The sequence below is a fragment of the Terrapene carolina genome, unplaced genomic scaffold, assembly GCF_002925995.2.
Source record: "Terrapene carolina triunguis isolate 2854851 unplaced genomic scaffold, T_m_triunguis-2.0 Scaffold132, whole genome shotgun sequence".
NCBI classification, from domain to species: domain Eukaryota; kingdom Metazoa; phylum Chordata; order Testudines; family Emydidae; genus Terrapene; species Terrapene triunguis.
Genome location: NW_020664483.1, coordinates 215,538 through 233,142, shown reverse-complemented (window position 1 = coordinate 233,142; position 17,605 = coordinate 215,538).

Below are 17,605 nucleotides of genomic sequence, written 5' to 3'. Positions count from 1 at the left end.
CCAAGGCCCCACACCACCTCTTCCTGCCCCCACCCTGCCTCTTTCCACCCCCTCCCCCAAGCACACCCTGTCCCTGCTCCTCCCCTCCCTGCAGCTAGGGTTGCCAATTTTGATTGGATGTATTCCTGGAGGTTTCATCACATAACATAATCTTTAATTAAAAATTAATCTTTAATTCCTGGAGACTCCCGGACAATCCTGGAGGGTTGGCAACCCTACCCCCAGCACCTCCTGCAAGGTGCAGAACAGCTGATCGTGGTGAGTGGGAGACGCTGGGAGGGAGGGGGTGCTTGGCTGCCAGTGGGTGCTAAGCACACGCTAATTTTTTTTTTTTCATGGGCACCTATGATCTTGAGTAATTTTGTATTGTCTGCAAACCTCACTGCCACCTCACTGTTTACCCCCTTTTTCCAGATCATTTGTGAATATGTTTAATAGGACTGGTCCCAGCACAGACCCCTGTGGGACCCCACTATTTAACTCTCTCCATTGTGAGAACTGACCATTAATTCCTACCCTTTGTTTCCTATCTTTTAACCAGTTACAGATCCAGGAGAGGACCTTCCCTCTTATCCCCTGGCAGCTTAGTTGGTTAAGAGCAAACTCAAAGGCTTTCTGAAAGTCCAAGTACATTATATCATATACATTATATCAGCTGGATCACCCTTGCTCACACGCTTGTTGGCACTCTCAAAGAATTCTAATAGATGGTGAGGCTTGATTTTCCCATACAAAAGTCATGTTGACTATTCCCTAACATATTGTGTTCATTTATGTGTCTAATAATTCTGTTCTTTACGATAGTTTCAGACAATTTGACAGGTACTGAAGTTCAGCTTACCAGCCAGTAATTGCCAGGATCACCTCTGGAGTCATTTTTAAAAACTGGGTGTCACATTAGCTATCCTCCACTCATCTGGGACAGAGGCTGATTTAGGCTATACATTATGTACCACAGTTAGTAGTTCTGCAGTTTCATATTTGAGTTCCTTCAAAACTCTTGGGTGAATCCCATCTGGTCCTGGTGATTTATTACAGTTGAATTTATCAAATTCTTCCAAAACCTCCTCTGCTGACACCTCAGTCTGGGACAGTTCCTCAGATTTGTCTCCTAAAAAGAATGGCTCAGGTGTGGGAATCTCCTACACATCCTCTGCAGTGAAGACTGGTGCAATGAATTCATTTAGTTTCTCTGCAAGGCCTTATCTTCCTTGCGTGCTCCCTTAGCACCCTGGTCGTCCAGTGGCCCCAAAGATTGTTTAGCAGGCTTCCTGCTTCTGATGTACTTAACAATATTTTGCTGCTGATTTTAGTGTCTTTTGCTAATCGATCTTCAAAGTCTTTCTTGGCCTGCCTAATTATACATTTTCACTTGACTGGCCAGAGTTTATGCTCCTTTCTATTTTCCACAGTAGGATCTGACATGTGTTTTTTAAAGGATGTCTTTTTGCCTCTTAATATCCTCTTTTTCTCTGTTGTTTAGCCATGGCGGTGGTTTTTTTTAGGTCCTCTTACCCTTTTTTAATGTATTGATTGATTTTTATTTGGGGCATACGTTTTAGTTTGAGATTCTATTACGCTTTTTTAAAATAGTTTCCATGCAGTTTGTAGGCATTTCACCTTTGTGACGGTTCCTTTTAATTTCCATTGAACTGGCTTCCTCATTTTTGTGTAGTTTTTGAAGTTAAATGCTTCCAGTGGGTTTTTGAAGTTAAATGCTACTGCAGTGGGTTTCTTTGGTATTTCCACCCCCCCTGCACGGATGTTAAATTCAGTTACATTATGGTTGCTGTTACCAAGTGATTCAGCTATATTCCCCTCTTGGATCAGATCCTGTGCTCCGTTTAGGACTAAATCAAGAATTGCCTTCCCCTTTGTGGGTTCCAGGACTAATTCCTCCAAGAAGCAGTTTTTAATCGTGTCTAGAAATTTTATCTCTGCATCCTGTCCTGAGATGACACCCAGCCAGTCATAATGGGTATACTTGAAATTCCCCATTATTACTGAGTCTTCTGTTTTTGTTTCCTCTCTAATTTCCCTGAGCATTTCACAGTCATGGTCACCATCCTGGTCAGGTGGTGGGTAGTGTATCCCTGCTGCTATACTCCTATTATTCAAGCACAGAATTTTTCTCCATAGAGATTCTATGGTACAATTTGATTCGTTTAAGATTTGTACTACACCTCTACCCCGATATAACGCGACCCGATAGAACACGAATTAGGATATAACGCGGTAAAGCAGTGCTCCGGGGGGGCGGGGCCGCGCACTTCGGCGGATCAAAGCAAGTTCGATATAACGCGGTTTCACCTATAACGCGGTAAGCTGTTTTGGCTCCCGAGGACAGCGTTATATCAGGGTAGAGGTGTATATTTGACGGTGTGCTTTTTTTCACATATAATGCCACTCCCCCACCAGCACAACCTGCTGTGTCATTCCTGTATATTTTATAGCCTAGTATTATTATGTCCCATTGTTTATCCTCATTCCACCATGTTTCTTTAATACCTATTATATCAATATCCTCAGTGAATACCTGGCACTCAAGTTCACCCAGCTTCGTATTTAGACTTCTGTTGGCAGTGCTGTTGTAGCCATGTTGGTCTCAGGATATTAGAAGGACAAGGTGGGGGAGGTAATTTGTAAAGGATGCGTTTTTGCCTTAACAGCTTCTGTTACTCTGTTGTGTAGCCAAGGCGGCGTTTCTTTGGTCCTGTTACTGTTTGTGTTTTTTAATTAGGGTATACATTTAGTTTGAGCCTCTCTTATGCTGTTTTGAAATGGTTTCTCTGCATGTGACTGTTCCTTTTTAATATTGCTTCACCAACAGAAGTTGGTCCATTAAAAGATATGACCCAACCTACTTTGTCTCTCTATTTAGACTTCTGGCATTTGTAATAAGCACTTATAACATTTGTCAATATTTAGTTGTCTGCCTTCCTGTGATGTAATTGAATGGGACTCTCTTTCATTTGACTGTTTCTCTTGAGTTCCTGCCTGTACTTTGTCAACTTCTATCCTCTCCTCTTTGCTAGGACACAGATTATCCCCTTTAATAAATCCTCCCCTAAGGGGTGTCTCTGTCTGAACCATGTGCTCTTCTGCACTTGTCGACTTTCCCTCGGCCCTTAGTTTATAAACTCCTCTGTGACCTTTTTAATGTGAAATGCCAGCTATCTGGTTTCATTTGGGTTTGGGAGCCCATCCTTCCTGTATAGGCTCCTCCTTTCCCAAAAGGTTCCCCAGTTCCTGCTAAACCTAAAACCCTCCTCCCTACACCATCATCTCATCCACGCACTGAGACCCAGCAGTTCTGCCTGGCCCTGTGCATGGAGCTGGAAGTATTTCAGAGAATGCTACCATGGAGGTCCTGGACTTTAATCTCTTACCTGACAGCCTAAATTTGGCCTCCGGGTCCTCTCTCCTGTCCCTATGTCTCTGGTACCAACGATCACCGGTGTCTCCCCTGAACTGTACATAACTCTATCTAGATATCTCAAGAGGTCCGTAACCTTGCAGGCAGTTCTTTATGTCAGGGCTAATGGCTAGACAACCCATCAAATAAGGCTTCATTAAAATACTGCACAGGTTCCTTACTGAGGTATTCTTCTGTGGCTGGGCTGCTGTCTCTTCTCCAGGAGTATCATTCATCATACCCTACACACTCTGCTATGCCAACGTCTCAGTGACTAGCTTATTAAAGAAACCCAAGTTATTGATGAAATACAGGAGTGAGAGAGTGAATTATTCATACATAGAGCATAAGAGAATGGATTTGAGTTCTCGTGTTAAAAAAAATCCAGCGATGTCTGAAATATTCTCTGTAAAATGAAAAAAAGAGAGAATGTTTAAGTGAGTAAAAACCGAAACCTGTTACATCTGTCTCAGTGCTTATGTGGCCCTTTTCTCCATCGTGTCTGAGTGCCCGGGACTCGCGCCTGGCTTTCCAGCCTCACAGCACTTCTGCGAGATAGAGCAGTGCTCTGCTCCCCATTGTCCAGGTGGGGAACTGAAACCCGGGGAGGCTCAATGACTTGCCCAAGGTCACGTCAAGGGGAGTTTTGGGATTGATTTCAGTGAAGCCAGGATTTCACCCTGGTCTCTGTGTTAACAAACTTGACTTACTTTGTGGCGCCTACATGGAGGATGAAATGGTTAACGGGATTCCAAGGCCTCTTATGACTGAAGTCAGACTTGGATATTGATTCTAAAATTCCTGGCTGAGAGCTCAGATTGTACAACATGTGCCCAGAACAAATGCCAGTGAAGGAGGTTTCTCCATGGACAGGCTGGCGCGTGCTAAAGCAATGTATGTTCCTTTGAGTGCAGCTACCGTGAAATAAATACAGTCGGTTCTGCGGGGGGAGCCTTTTCATCCAATGTTGGGAAATGAATTGCCTTCCACCCTAACACAGTGATGAACTTTGTGCTGACATGGCTCAATAGTCCAGCAATGACTCCTCAGAGTGTGCAGAAAGCTGAATGGTCCAATTCTCATCTCAGATGCACAGAATCCCCTATTTTGGAAGAAACCCTATAGGGCTTGCACACGAATGGGAGTTTAGACATACAAAACAATAATGCAACATGTGTGTGAGATGGGAATCTGGTATTTAACAGACCTTTGCAGTTTCTATGGCATTTATGTGAGTTGAGGAATCTATCACAGGTATTTGTGTGCTCCCCATTGCTATAGTATTCATGCACCTCACAATCTTGAAGATATTTATCCTCAGAATGCCCCATGAAATAGGGAAGTGCTCTTAGCCCCATTGTACAGATGGGGAACTAAGGCACAGAGAGGCTAAGTGACTGGCCCAAGGTCTCTCTCACACAGTCTGTGACAGAGTAGGGACTTGAGCTCCCATCACCTGAGCACCAGACCAGCACCCTAACCACTGGATAAACTTCCTTTCTGGAATATTAATGCAAATACAAACCTATGGGCCCAAGCCTGCAAACACACTTTACTCCCCGGCCTCGTCATGCTGCAGCCAAGCTATGCACGTGTGTACAGGTCTCTAGAATCTGACCCTATAGTAGAACCCCAAGTCCCAGAACAATGAACTCTCTCCTGGGTTTTCACTAGAAACCATACCGTTTTCAGGGGTCTAGAACTTAGCTGTAACAGCTAATTCTTGTCAGTGTCTGAGCTGAGAAATGAATTTTTTTTTTCTTCGATACAGTTTGCATTCAGTCCACTTCATCTTTTTATTTTTTTATTTCCTTCGTTAGTGGAAACCAAACTGGTATTTTTTTTTTCTTCCTTCTTTCTTTGATTTCAGATGCAAGTTCTGGAATTCTCCCTCCAGAAACTAGCTTTGATGTTTGAAATGCATGTTTGCAAGGTGCCAACTCCCATGTGCAGTAGAGCTTTGAGGTTGTATTTGTCTCTCCATTTAAAACAAATGACCGATTAACATTAACAAAAGCACCTGGGGTAACAGCAATTCCTGGACACTGTGGTACTGACCCGATCATTCAACTTTTGTGGCCTGACCCAGGTTCAGTGATGTCCTTCCCCATTTACCCTCCCCGCCACCCCAGTTGCATAGAACAGTGCGAAGTGTGTTGTGAGCAAAGCAAAATCAAAACAGCAAGTTTTGCTGGGATGTTCAAAGGGGCCCAACTCCCATGGGACTGTCAATGGCGATTTAGGGCCCTTTGAAACTCCCCAGTCTTAGTTCTCAGCACTTTGAGGTCTGCAGCCATCCTTCTCTCCTGCAGGAGCAAGTTCTATAATGTAAGTCTAGGCCCGGCAGATGTTCTGCGTCCCACATGCGCTGGCCTTGGGGAAATGTTCATCGTTCTAGTGGATCGTAGCTGGCGGGGGAGGGGCTTTAGTGTGGGAAAGGGAATAATCTGTTACAGGCAGAACAGACAGATTGAGAAGCTCAGGTCAGACCCCCTCCCCACGTTCCATGGTTCGACTATGTAGGCGATTAATTAACAGGCTGCACTAGTTATGTTTTATTTGCATTTGATTTTTTTCCCCCCGAAAGGAAATATGTTAATAGAAGCCACTGGAGTCTGTAGACACTGAGCTCTGTCAAGCCGTAGGGATATTAACACTTGTTAGCCATGCATGAGGCTTGGGGCTAATTTTCACTTGTCTCTTTACCAGCCTTCCTCTGAGTCACACTTACTACACCTGGGGTCCAGACATAGAATCATAGAATATCAGGGTTGGAAGCGACCTCAGGAGGTCATCTAGTCCAACCCCCTGCTCAAAGCAGGACCAATCCCCAACTAAATCATCCCAGCCAGGGCTTTGTCAAGCCTGACCTTAAAAACCAATAAGGAAGGAGATTCCACCACCTCCCTAGCAAACCCATTCCAGTGCTTCACCACCCTCCGAGTGAAATAGTTTTTCCTAATATCCAACCTAGACCTTCCGCACTGCAACTTGAGACCATTGCTCCTTGTTCTGTCATCTGGTACCACTGAGAACAGCCTAGATCCATCCTCTTTGGAACCCCCTTTCAGGTAGTTGAAGGCTGCTATCAAATCCCCCCCTCTTCTGTAGACTAAATAAGCCCAGTTCCCTCAGCCTCTCCTCATAAGTCATGTGCCCCAGTCCCCTGATCATTTTCGTTGCCCTCTGCTGGACACTCTCCAATTTGTCCACTTTCCTTCTGTAGTCAGGGCCCCAAAACTGGACGCAATACTCCAGATGTGGCCTCACCAGTGCTGAATAGAGGGGAATAATCACGTCCCTCGATCTGCTGGCAATGCTCCTACTAATACAGCCCAATATGCCATTGGCCTTCTTGGCAACAAGGGCACACTGCTGACTCGTATCCAGCTTCTCGTCCACTGTAATCCCCAGGTCCTTTTCTGCAGAACAGCTGCTTAGCCAGTCGGTCCCCAGCCTGTAGCGGTGCATGGGATTCTTCCTTCCTAAGTGCAGGACTCTGCACTTGTCCTTCTTGAACCTCATCAGATTTCTTTTAGCTCAATCCTCCAATTTGTCTAGGTCACTCTGGACCCTGTCCCTACCCTGCAGCCTATCTACCTCTTCCGCAAACTTGCTGAGGGTGCAATCCATCCCATCATCCAGATCATTAATGAAGATGTTGAACAAAACCAGCTCCAAGACCGACCCCTGGGGCACTCCGCTTGATACCGGCTGCCAACTAGACATCTATCCATTGAGCCCGACGATCAAGCCAGCTTTCTATCCACCTTATAGTCCATTCATTCAACCCATACTTTTTTAACTTGCTGGCAAGAATACTGTGGGAGACCAAATCAAAAGCTTTGCTAAAGTCAAGATATATCATGTCCACGGCTTTCCCCTCATCCACAGAGCCAGTTATCTCGTCATAGAAGGCAATCAGATTAGTCAGGCATGACTTGCCCTTGGTGAATCCATGTTGACTGTTCCTGATCACCTTCCTCTCCTCCACGTGCTTGTGCCATGGTCAGTATTGTAACTAGCCCCAGCAAGGCCAGACGGGCTCTATGCTGGGATTGTAAAATGAGCTGTCTGGTAACCGTTCCATCGCGGGAGGATGTGTGTGCTATTCCTTGCAACCTGCAAAGGAATCTTCCACTCCACACTCACACCTTTAACCCTTCCCAAAATGCCTTGAGATGCTTGAAACAGCATTAGCAACATACAATGCAGTCCCGAAATGTACACGTCCCGGTCCCGGGCTGAATGACTGCAGGACAGCATTTGTCCTGGATTCCCTGTGGCACCGCTCTGCCTCTGCCTGAGGCTCTGTGTGGCACCAACCTCTTCCCAGTGGGGGGCTGAAGTGAGCCTTAGCACCCCCTCGCCATCAGGCCCTGCCCCTGCTCCTCCTCTTCCCCCCGTGGCCCCGCCCCTGGCCAGGCCAGAAGCCGGAGACGGGCAGTAGTAAGAGTTGCCTAGGGAGCCCCGGAGTCCCAGACCCTCCCCCTGCCCTGGTCAGCGCAGCCCAGGGACAGGGACACAGGCCGGGCGCTGCTCTGGGGCACCCTAGCTCCAGTAGAGGGTCCAGGGGTCCCCACAATGGCCCGGGCTCCCTGGGCAGCTCTTCCCACGTCTCAGCTCCGGCTTCTGGCGTGGCCAGGGGGTGTGGCCATGGGGGAAGAGGAGGAGCAGGAGGCGGGACGATGGAGGGGGTGGGGCTCCTGTATGTGACCCTTTTTTTTTTTGCATTTTGGAAAGGTGATTATCCTGTCTGAGCTATAAAAATACGCCTCAAGTTACCGGGGAGGTTCTACTCGTAGGTGCTCACAGACGGCGCCTTTGGCAGGGGAGGAGTAACTGAATTATTAACCGGAGTCTTTTCTTTCTTCCTTCTTCCACTTGCTATTCCAGAGCGACTACTCGAGTGACACAGAGAGTGAAGACAATTTCCTCATGATGCCCCCAAGGGATCATCTCGGCCTCAGCGTATTCTCCATGCTCTGCTGCTTTTGGCCACTGGGAATTGCTGCCTTTTATTTGTCACACGAGGTAATGTAAAAATCTCTCCTGCTAACGCAGAACACGGCAGCCTAGGATTTGGATGGACCCAGTGTGATGTGGAAGGAGGCAACTGGGCATATCTTTTTGGGTTACACACACATGATGTGGGTAGCTAGAAGCAGAGAGCGGTTCAGAGTGTAGATAACCCACTGGTGAGTGTGTGTTCCAGGTCTCCTTCTGTGGAAATGCATATATCGATGGTGGCATGTACCTATATGTTTTCCTTTGTACCGAGTGCAGATGCTATAAAAGTCCTTAGCTCTGATTCTTGTGGTCCAGTCCTATGTTGCTTCATAGTTGAGAGGGTCAGCACTTTCCTGTTGGAAAACATCCTTTTTGGAAAAATTCAATTTTGCACGGGAAAAATTTTAAATTTTGCTGAAAAATTTCCATCCTCCCTCCCCAGGAAAACTCAAAATCACCGCTCCCAGACAGCCCACCTGGAAGGCTCTGTCAGTTTCATTTTCTGTCCAGGGAAAAAGTGACATTGACAAGAGCATTCCAGACAGGCAGAGGGAAAGCTGAAAAATTCCAAAATGGGTTTTTTCTGGGAATCCCTTCCTGTGAACCATTTTGCTTTTTCGACTTTTCAGCCCTATTCGGGATAGACAAATTTGCAAAAACATGACATTTTTCTTAGGAAGGATTTCCCTTTTCCAGCCACGCTATGACTAATATCCACTCAACGTCTCCCTCCAGTGCGTCTTCAGAAAGGCTGAAATGCCGGAAGTCTCTCAGAGCAGAGGGTAATGTAACTTACAGGCCTGGAATCACATTGCTGGACTCATCGGTGGTTACAATGAAGTGTGCTGCCACCACTAGACAAAAATATTAGAGAAATGGAGCAGCACATTGGCGCATGCCATCTGTGTGCTTCACAGCCCTGAAATCACTCGCATTCTAGTCTGACTCTCTAATCTCCCAGCTGTAAAGTTCACCAGTATTGTCTCTGTCATGTCTGTATGTATCTATGTACCTCTGAGGCCCTTAAGATCAAAGGAACCTACAAATATGGTTTATTGTGTAGCACCTAGAGCAGTGGTTCTCAAACTTTTTTTTTTTCCGCGGACCACTTGAAAACTGCCGAGGGTCTCAGCGGACCACTTAATGATCTTTCCAAAAGTCGTTTTTACCGTTAGCTAACTATTGTAAAGCGCTTTGGATAAAAGCGCTATATATATTAAAAAAACCTTAATAATAATTAATGTTTTTTTGTTCTACAAATAAAAGCACACAATTCATATTTTAACATCAGTAGTCTTACTTTTCTAATGCGATGGATATGTCCTCTCTCCCCTGCCGCGGCAGCCCCCGAGCTGGGGCTGGAAAACCACAGCAGCCACAGAGCTGAGGCTGGGAAGGAGGGCTGTCCCTCACTGGCAGCCGCAACCCTGGAGCCGGGGAAAGTCGCCTCTTTCTCTGGGGACATGCAGGGCTGCAGCGACAAATTCCCCCCACTGTCCCCTCCCACCTCCCCCTATTGTCCCCAAGGCAGCCACATCACCTTACATGTGCATCTTCTCCAGGGTCCAGGCACCTAATTAGTGGAGCCACACCTGCGCAGTTCCACTAATTAGGTGGGTGGCCCTTGATTCTCTTGTGTGTGGCCACCCAGGCGTGCATCTTAGAGGGAACTATCCGCAGACCACCTGAATGGAGCTCGCGGACCACTGGTGATCCATGGACCACAGTTTGAGAACCTCTGCCCTAGAAGATGCTTAAAATTAAAATCCGTAGAAGTTAGGTTTTGAGCCGAAGTGTAGAGGAATATGGGAAAATGAAGTTGCTAGTGTGAGAAAAGTTAAAGATAAGTTGGAGACAGAGTGTTCTGGGCAAGTCAGAGTTGGCAAGCACATGACCTGGGGTTGTGTTACCATTATGTTTTGGTTATAACCTGTTTGAGCAAGATTTTTCATTCGTGTTTTTGAGAATTGTGACTGTTTTATTACAATGCTGTCTATATTAAGAGCATGGGAAGGACACTGGGGCAGATGTTAATTTAAATCATGGGTAAAGTAAAGAGCCAACAGGAAGGTGGTGGAACTCTCAGAATGATAAAGGACAGTTTAATGCTAATTCGTATTATAATGGCATCTAAAAGGAGTGGTTTTGCTAAATTGTGGGAGCGCGCCAATTAACATCCAGGGTTCCAGGATGAGACGGCTGTGGCTGATCACCCATTTCACCTTTGAGTGTCAGGATAATAGTAACATTTGTGTAAGCCGTTTGCCTAACGAATCATTGTTTCTTTTTAATAACATTTGATTGTATTATTCCGAGTGTCGCCTAGCAGGCCTCTCCTAAATCGATTGTCTGTAACTGACCTACACAGTCAAACCTAAAAAACTAAAGTTGGGTTTTATTGAACCCTTATCTTTAACAAGGTGATATCGGGAACATATCAACATAAAGGTTACAAAAGGTTACAGTAGGGGGGAAGTGGTATGAAGCTACTTTATTTTAAATGTATCGATCACTGGACATTTGATCTTAGCTGCCTCCAAACTGCAGAGAAGATTAAGACTGATTCAGTAGAGAATTTAACAAGTTTTTCCTTGTTTGAGGGGTATTGATTGCTCCAGGCTTGCGTCAGGGGAATGTTCAGGAGAAAGCTGAAAGTGGAGATTGCATACCTGGTGTAGAAACACAGTACCCCTCTACCCCGATATAACGCTGTCCTCGGGAGCCAAAAAAATCTTACTGCGTTATAGGTGAAACCGCGTTATATCGAACTTGCTTTGATCTGCCGGAGCGCGCAGCCCCGCCCCCCCGGAGCACTGCTTTACCGCGTTATATCCGAATTCGTGTTATATCGGGTCACGTTATATCGGGGTAGAGGTGTATTTGGGTGCCCAGTATTTCAAGTCCTCTGCCCTCCAGCCAAAGCTGTTAGTGGACAAGATTCAGCACAATATGAAATGTTTTCCTACCATAGAGAACTGTTCCATGGAGGTGCATTTGGGATCCTGCTTTGTGGCCATGACCCTAATTTTATTTTGGGTAGGTTGCTGTAATACTGTTACTCCAGTAAGACTGAAAACTACTAACTGGTTTTATCCAGGCAGTGAACTTACAGCCGGTTCTATTAAATGCGAAACATCCCCACTGTTCATGTACTGGTACAGTTTTGATTATAAATGCACCCAGAGGGAGGTTATTTAAATGCTTGATTTCCATACTATGGGTGAGCATAAGAACGGCCATACTGGGTCAGACCAAAGGTCCATCTAGCTCAGTATCCTGTCTTCCGATAGTGCCCAATGCCAGGTGCCCCAGAGGGAATGAACAGAACAGGGAATCATCAAGTGATCCAGCCCTGTCGCCCATTCCCAGCTTCTGGCAAACAGAGGCTAGGGACACCATCCCTGCACACCCTGGCTAATAGCCATTAATGGACCTATCCTCCATGAATTAATCTAGTTCTTTTTTGAACCCTGTTATAGTCTTGGCCTTCACAACATCCCCTGGCAAAGAGTTCCACAGGTTGACTGTGCCCTGTGTGAAGAAATACTTCCTTTTGTTTGTTTTAAACCTGTTGCCTATTAATTTCATTTGGTGTCCCCCTAGTTCTTGTGTTATGAGAAGGAGTAAATAACACTTCCTTATTTACTTTCTCCACACCAGTCATGATCTTATAGACCTCTATCATATCCCCCCTTAGTTGTCTCTTTTCCAAGCTGAAAAGTCCCAGTCTTATTAATCTCTCCTCATATGGCAGCTGTTCCATACCCCTAATAATTTTTGTTGCCCTTTTTTGAATCTTTTCCAATTCCAATAGATCTTTTTTTGAGATGGGGCGACCACATCTGCACGCAGTATTCAAAATGTGGGCGTACCATGAATTTATATAGAGGCAACATGATATTTATCTATCCCTTTCTTAATTATTCCCAACGTTCTGCCAATGCACATTGAGTGGACGTTTTCAGAGAACTATCCACAATGATTTCAAGATCTCTTTCTTGAGTGGTAACAGCTAACTTAGACCCCATCGTTTTATATGTATAGTTAGGATTATGTTTTTTCCAATGTGCATCACTTTGCATTTATCAACATTGAATTTCATCTGCCATTTTGTTGCCTAGTCACCCAGTTTTGAGAGATCCTTTTGTAGCTCTTCGCAGTCTGCCTGGGATTTAACTATCTTGAATAGTTTTATATCATCTGCAGGTTTTGCCACCTCACTGTTTACCCCTTTTTCCAGATCATTTATGAATATGTTAAATAGGACGGGTCCCAGTACAGACCCTGGGGGGACACCCCTATTTACCTCTCTCCATTCTGAAAACTGACCATTTATTCCTACCCTTTGTTTCCTATCTTTTAACCAGTTAGTGATCCAGGAGAGGACCTTCCCTCTTATCCCATGGCAGCTTACTTTGCTTAAGAGCCTTTGGTGAGGGACCTTGTCAAAGGCTTTCTGAAAATCTAAGTACACTATATCCACTGGATCCCCCTTGTCCACATGCTTGTTGACCCCCTCAAAGAATTCTAGTAGATTGGTGAGGCATGATTTCCCTTTACAAAAACCATGTTGACTTTTCCCCCAACAAATTATGTTCATCTACATGTCTGACAATTTTCTTTACTATAATTTCAACTAGTTTGCCCGGTACTGAAGTCAGGCTTACTGGCCTGTAATTGCCGAGATCACCTCTGGAGCCCTTTTTAAAAATTGGCATCACATTAGCTATCCTCCAGTCATTTGGTACAGAAGCTGATTTAAATTATAGGTTACAAACTACAGTTAGCAGTTCTGCAATTTCACATTTGAGTTCCTTCACAACTCTTAGGTGAATCCCATCTGACCCTGGTGACTTATTACTGTTTAGTTTATCAATTTATTCCAAAACCTCCTCTGCTGATACCTCAATCTGGGACAGTTCCTCAGATTTGTCACCTAAAAAGAATGGCCCAGGTTTGGGAATCTGCCTCATATCCTCAGCCATGATGCAAAGAATTCATTTCGTTTCTCCGCAATGACCTTATTGTCCTTGAGTGCTCCTTTAGCATCTCGATCGTCCAGTGGCCCCACTGGTTGTTTAGCAGGCTTCCTGCTGCTGATGTACTTAAAAAAAAAATTGCTATTACTTTTTGAATTTTTGCTACTATATATATATATATATATTTTACTATTACTAAGTGATCAGCAAGCAGCAGCCTGTTGCAGAAGAGAAGAGCCCACTTACCATTACAATTACCTGGCTCTGTCAAATTTCAGAGGGCCTGCTGGGAAAAAAGGTTCTACCAGGAGGCATCTTTGCAATTCAAATAGATTAATAAAGGCTTGATTGTCAGAAAGGAAGGTACAGTGTATTGTATATTACCTCCAGGGCAGGATGACAAGCATTTGTGGGGAGAGGGTCAACAGTTTTTGTTTTTTAATTTAAATTTAAATATATTGTGAAATGTTAGTATTCTTAAACTCCCTTTTTAAATGTAAAATGTATTTTAAAAAGCTGTTCTCCCCCCCCCCCCCGAAAAAAGATCTCTGAATGGTTATTGAAAGGTTTTAAGTTTTGTGAATTAAAAATTCTGAGAATGTTTTCCATAAATTATTCTGAAGAAAAACCATTTTGGAAAAATGTTGTCTTTTGGGGTGGTGGCGGTGGTGAGAGAAAGACACACAAAGTGGGTGAGAGAATATCTCTTATTGGACCAACTTCTGTTGGTGAGAGACACACTTTTGAGTTACACAGCGCTCTGCTTCAAGTCTGGGAAAGGTGCTCCGAGTGTCACGTTAAATCCAAGGTGGAACAGATTGTTTAGCATACATAGTTCATAGAATATCAGGGTTGGAAGGGACCTCAGGAGGTCATCTAGTCCAACCCCCTGCTCAAAGCAGGACCAATCCCCAGACAGATTTTTGCCCCACATCCCTAAATGGTCCCCTCAAGGATTGAACCCGCAACCCTGGGTTTAGCAGGCCAATGCTCAAACCACTGAGCTATCCCTCCCCCATTGCAAGATATTACCTCACCCACCTTGCCTCTAGTATATTCTAAGGAACCATTCTAGGTGAAGTGGCCTTTTGACACCCCTATAGTCATAGGTCAAAAAAGGGAGGTTAGTGGGTTGCAGATTGTTGTAATAAGCAATAAATCCAGTGTCTTTATTAAAACTACGATTGTAATGGCTATCAAAGTTATGAATTTAAGCTCCCAGGCTCGTCTTTTGAAAGTGTTGTGCAGGTTTCCTTTGAGGATGAGGACTGATAGGTCAGACATAGAGCGATCGCTTTGTGAAAAGTGTTCACCCGCCGGTGATGTGGTGGTTTTGTCTTTTATCACTTTCCTGTGTGAGTTCATTTGAGAGCGCAGTGATTGTCCGGTTTCCCCCACAGAGTCATTATTGGGGCATTTAGTGCACTGGATGAGGTACAGCAAAGGTTGTGACAGGCTTGTGTAGGATCCATGGATCTTGAAAGGTGTGTTGTGGGAGGCATTGATCATTGTAGCAAGTGGAGATATGTCTGCAGGGTTTGTATCTGTTGTTCTGGCAGCATCTGGTGCTGCTTTGGGTTGGTGGGTCCTGGTCTGCGGAAGCTTGCTTCTGATGGTGAGCTTGGCGAGGTTGGGTTGTGGGGAAAGTTTGCAGGTCAGGGGAGAGTGCATCATGGAACGGGCGACCCAAATACCCCAAGAGAACTACACACCCCTAGCTGCACCTGCCACCCCATACAGGGTATCATCAAATAGCTACAACCCATACTCGATGGCGACCCCCCCCGCTGACAGAAATCTTTTCTGAACCCCCTTATCTGGCCCCATTTTACAGACAGGAAAACTGAGGCACAGGACGCTGAAGTGGCTTGTCCACAATCACCCGGCAGGCCAGTGGCAAAGCTAGAACTAGAACCCAGGTCAACTGAGTCCCGGTCCAGTGCTCTATCCTTTAGACCTCGCTGTCCTATCACGTCATGCGACATATCACACCTGACCGATAAGTAAACGATGGAAGGCAGAGTCAAGGCGGGTAGTTTGCAACCAGGCTTGCCGAGATTTGTGTGCCTGGACAATTCTGCAAATACTCGTGTGCAGCAAACAAATGTGCAGAAAAGGAACAAAAGGCTAAATTCATCAGACAACTTGTTTGTAACAATACCATCATAGGAATAGCTCTGGTTCTTGGTGACGTTACTGTCCCATGCAGCAAAGGGGATGAGACTAGGGACTTAGGAGTGTTGGCTTAAATTTGCAAAAGCGATTCGTGACTTTTCAGTGTCTCTATTTTTAGTTACCCAAATTGAGACACCTTAAAGGGGACTGGCTTTCACGAAGAGCTGAGCACCCGACCGCTGAAAACATGGCCCCTTTGCGGGGGTCTCAGGTTGGGCCCCCAAACTCCCTCGTTGCTTTGAAAATGTAGACCAACGTTTCAGCTCAGGGTTAAGTGCCGCCCTGGGGCAGCGAGGAGAGGCCTGTATTGCCGTTGCCTGTGCAGTATCAATTCTGCATATGCTTTATCCTCTCCATCCTGTCAGGCTGACATCTTATGTAAGCATTAAAGTCACGTTCCAATAAAATAGTGTGATATCGTCAGAAAAAGAGCGAGAGTAAGCGCTTTGAAGTGTCCCTCCTGAGAACTCAGAAAAAGAGCCTTTTCTTTGTCCTTGTAACAAAGCAATATTTTAGAAGGCTTAAGCTTTAAACGGCTTTGCAAAAGAACGACTGCGACAAACCCCTTTGTTTTGGGAGCGAGTCAAAATTAGAAGCATTTCTTCAGTCTCCTCACACAAAGCTCTTGTGAGAAAGGTGCTCTTCAAAGCCGGGACGGTTCATGGCAGAAATCTTCACAGCTGAGCTCTGTGCAGGTCTCCGGGTCCAGCAGTCCAAGGCTGCACTTCCATCCTTCCTGCCTCAGACCCCCCTTCCCCAGGAGAATGGTACTTAGTGTTGCGATTTAAAAACCCCTCCCGCCAAGGCTTTCCAGGCTCCATACAGAAGACACAATGATGTCTTGGTTCCTTTTAAGATGTTTAAATGTTAATAGTTAGTTAATATTGCTTCTATTTCATTCATATTATTTCGGTATTTACATTGGCCTTAAATCTTCACGTCCATACTCGAAATCACTCAGGGAAGCTCCCAATGGGCCAGATCCCCAGCTGGTGTAAATTGCCACTTCAGTGGAGTTACTCCACTTTACACCATCTGAGGATTCGGTTCATTGACTTCAGTGACAGTTTGCTCCAGTAATAACCTCAGCATTTGCTCCACACTGCACGTGTATGTGCTTGAGGTTGCCAAGTCAAGCACTCAGCAGTTAGGAAATGCCAGTATTAAGGTTGCCCATGTAACCTTAATTTGGCCCCTTTCTGTGTATTCGGTCCCCTTCTGCGTACGTGTTAGGATAGGCTTTAATTACACAATCCCATACTATTTTTTCCCCGGACCGCAAACTCATTCGGTGACTTGGTAGCTGTTTAATATCTCTCTTTAACCTCTTCATCCAAAGTACAGCTGCAAGCCTTATTTCCTGCCCAGAATACCGAATTATTCACATCCTCCCAGGCGGTGCTCTCTCCAGTGTGCCTGAGAGCTAGATCCACAAAGGGGACTCAGACACAGCGTAGCAACACCGAACGTTTAGGTGCCCCGCTGTCAAATGGAAGCCACCGCTCTGAGTTATGGGTCCAGGCTCCCTGGACAATGCTTGGGCGGGAAGAGGTGCCGTGAGACCCACAAAAGCCAGCGTTCCAAGCGGGAAGCCACCTAAGCCAGCCAATAGGAAATGCCAAGGAAAGGGGTATGGCCTAAGCCCCACCTCTTAAAGTGACTTGGGTAGCTAAGTCCGAGACACTTCTTTCCATTCAGGATTCACAGCCGGGGTCCTCTCCTGGAGTCCGGCACCGAGGTGCCCTTATAGGCTTTCGCCTAGTGGTTAGGACTCTCATGTTTGATTCCTGCTCTGGCTAGCTAGCAGGGTCTTGAATGTGGGTCTCCTTTCTTCCCAGGGGAGTGCACTAACCACTGGGCTATACAGTCCTTCTGTCTCTGGCCTAATGCCTATTGAACTATTTATACACAGGGGAACTGATCCGACAGGAAAGACCGAGAAAGCCCCACACCCAAGTATCCTGTGGCCCAATGGCTCCCCCAGCCATGTTTTGTACAGGGCCTGATCCCGTGGGCTGCGACTGAG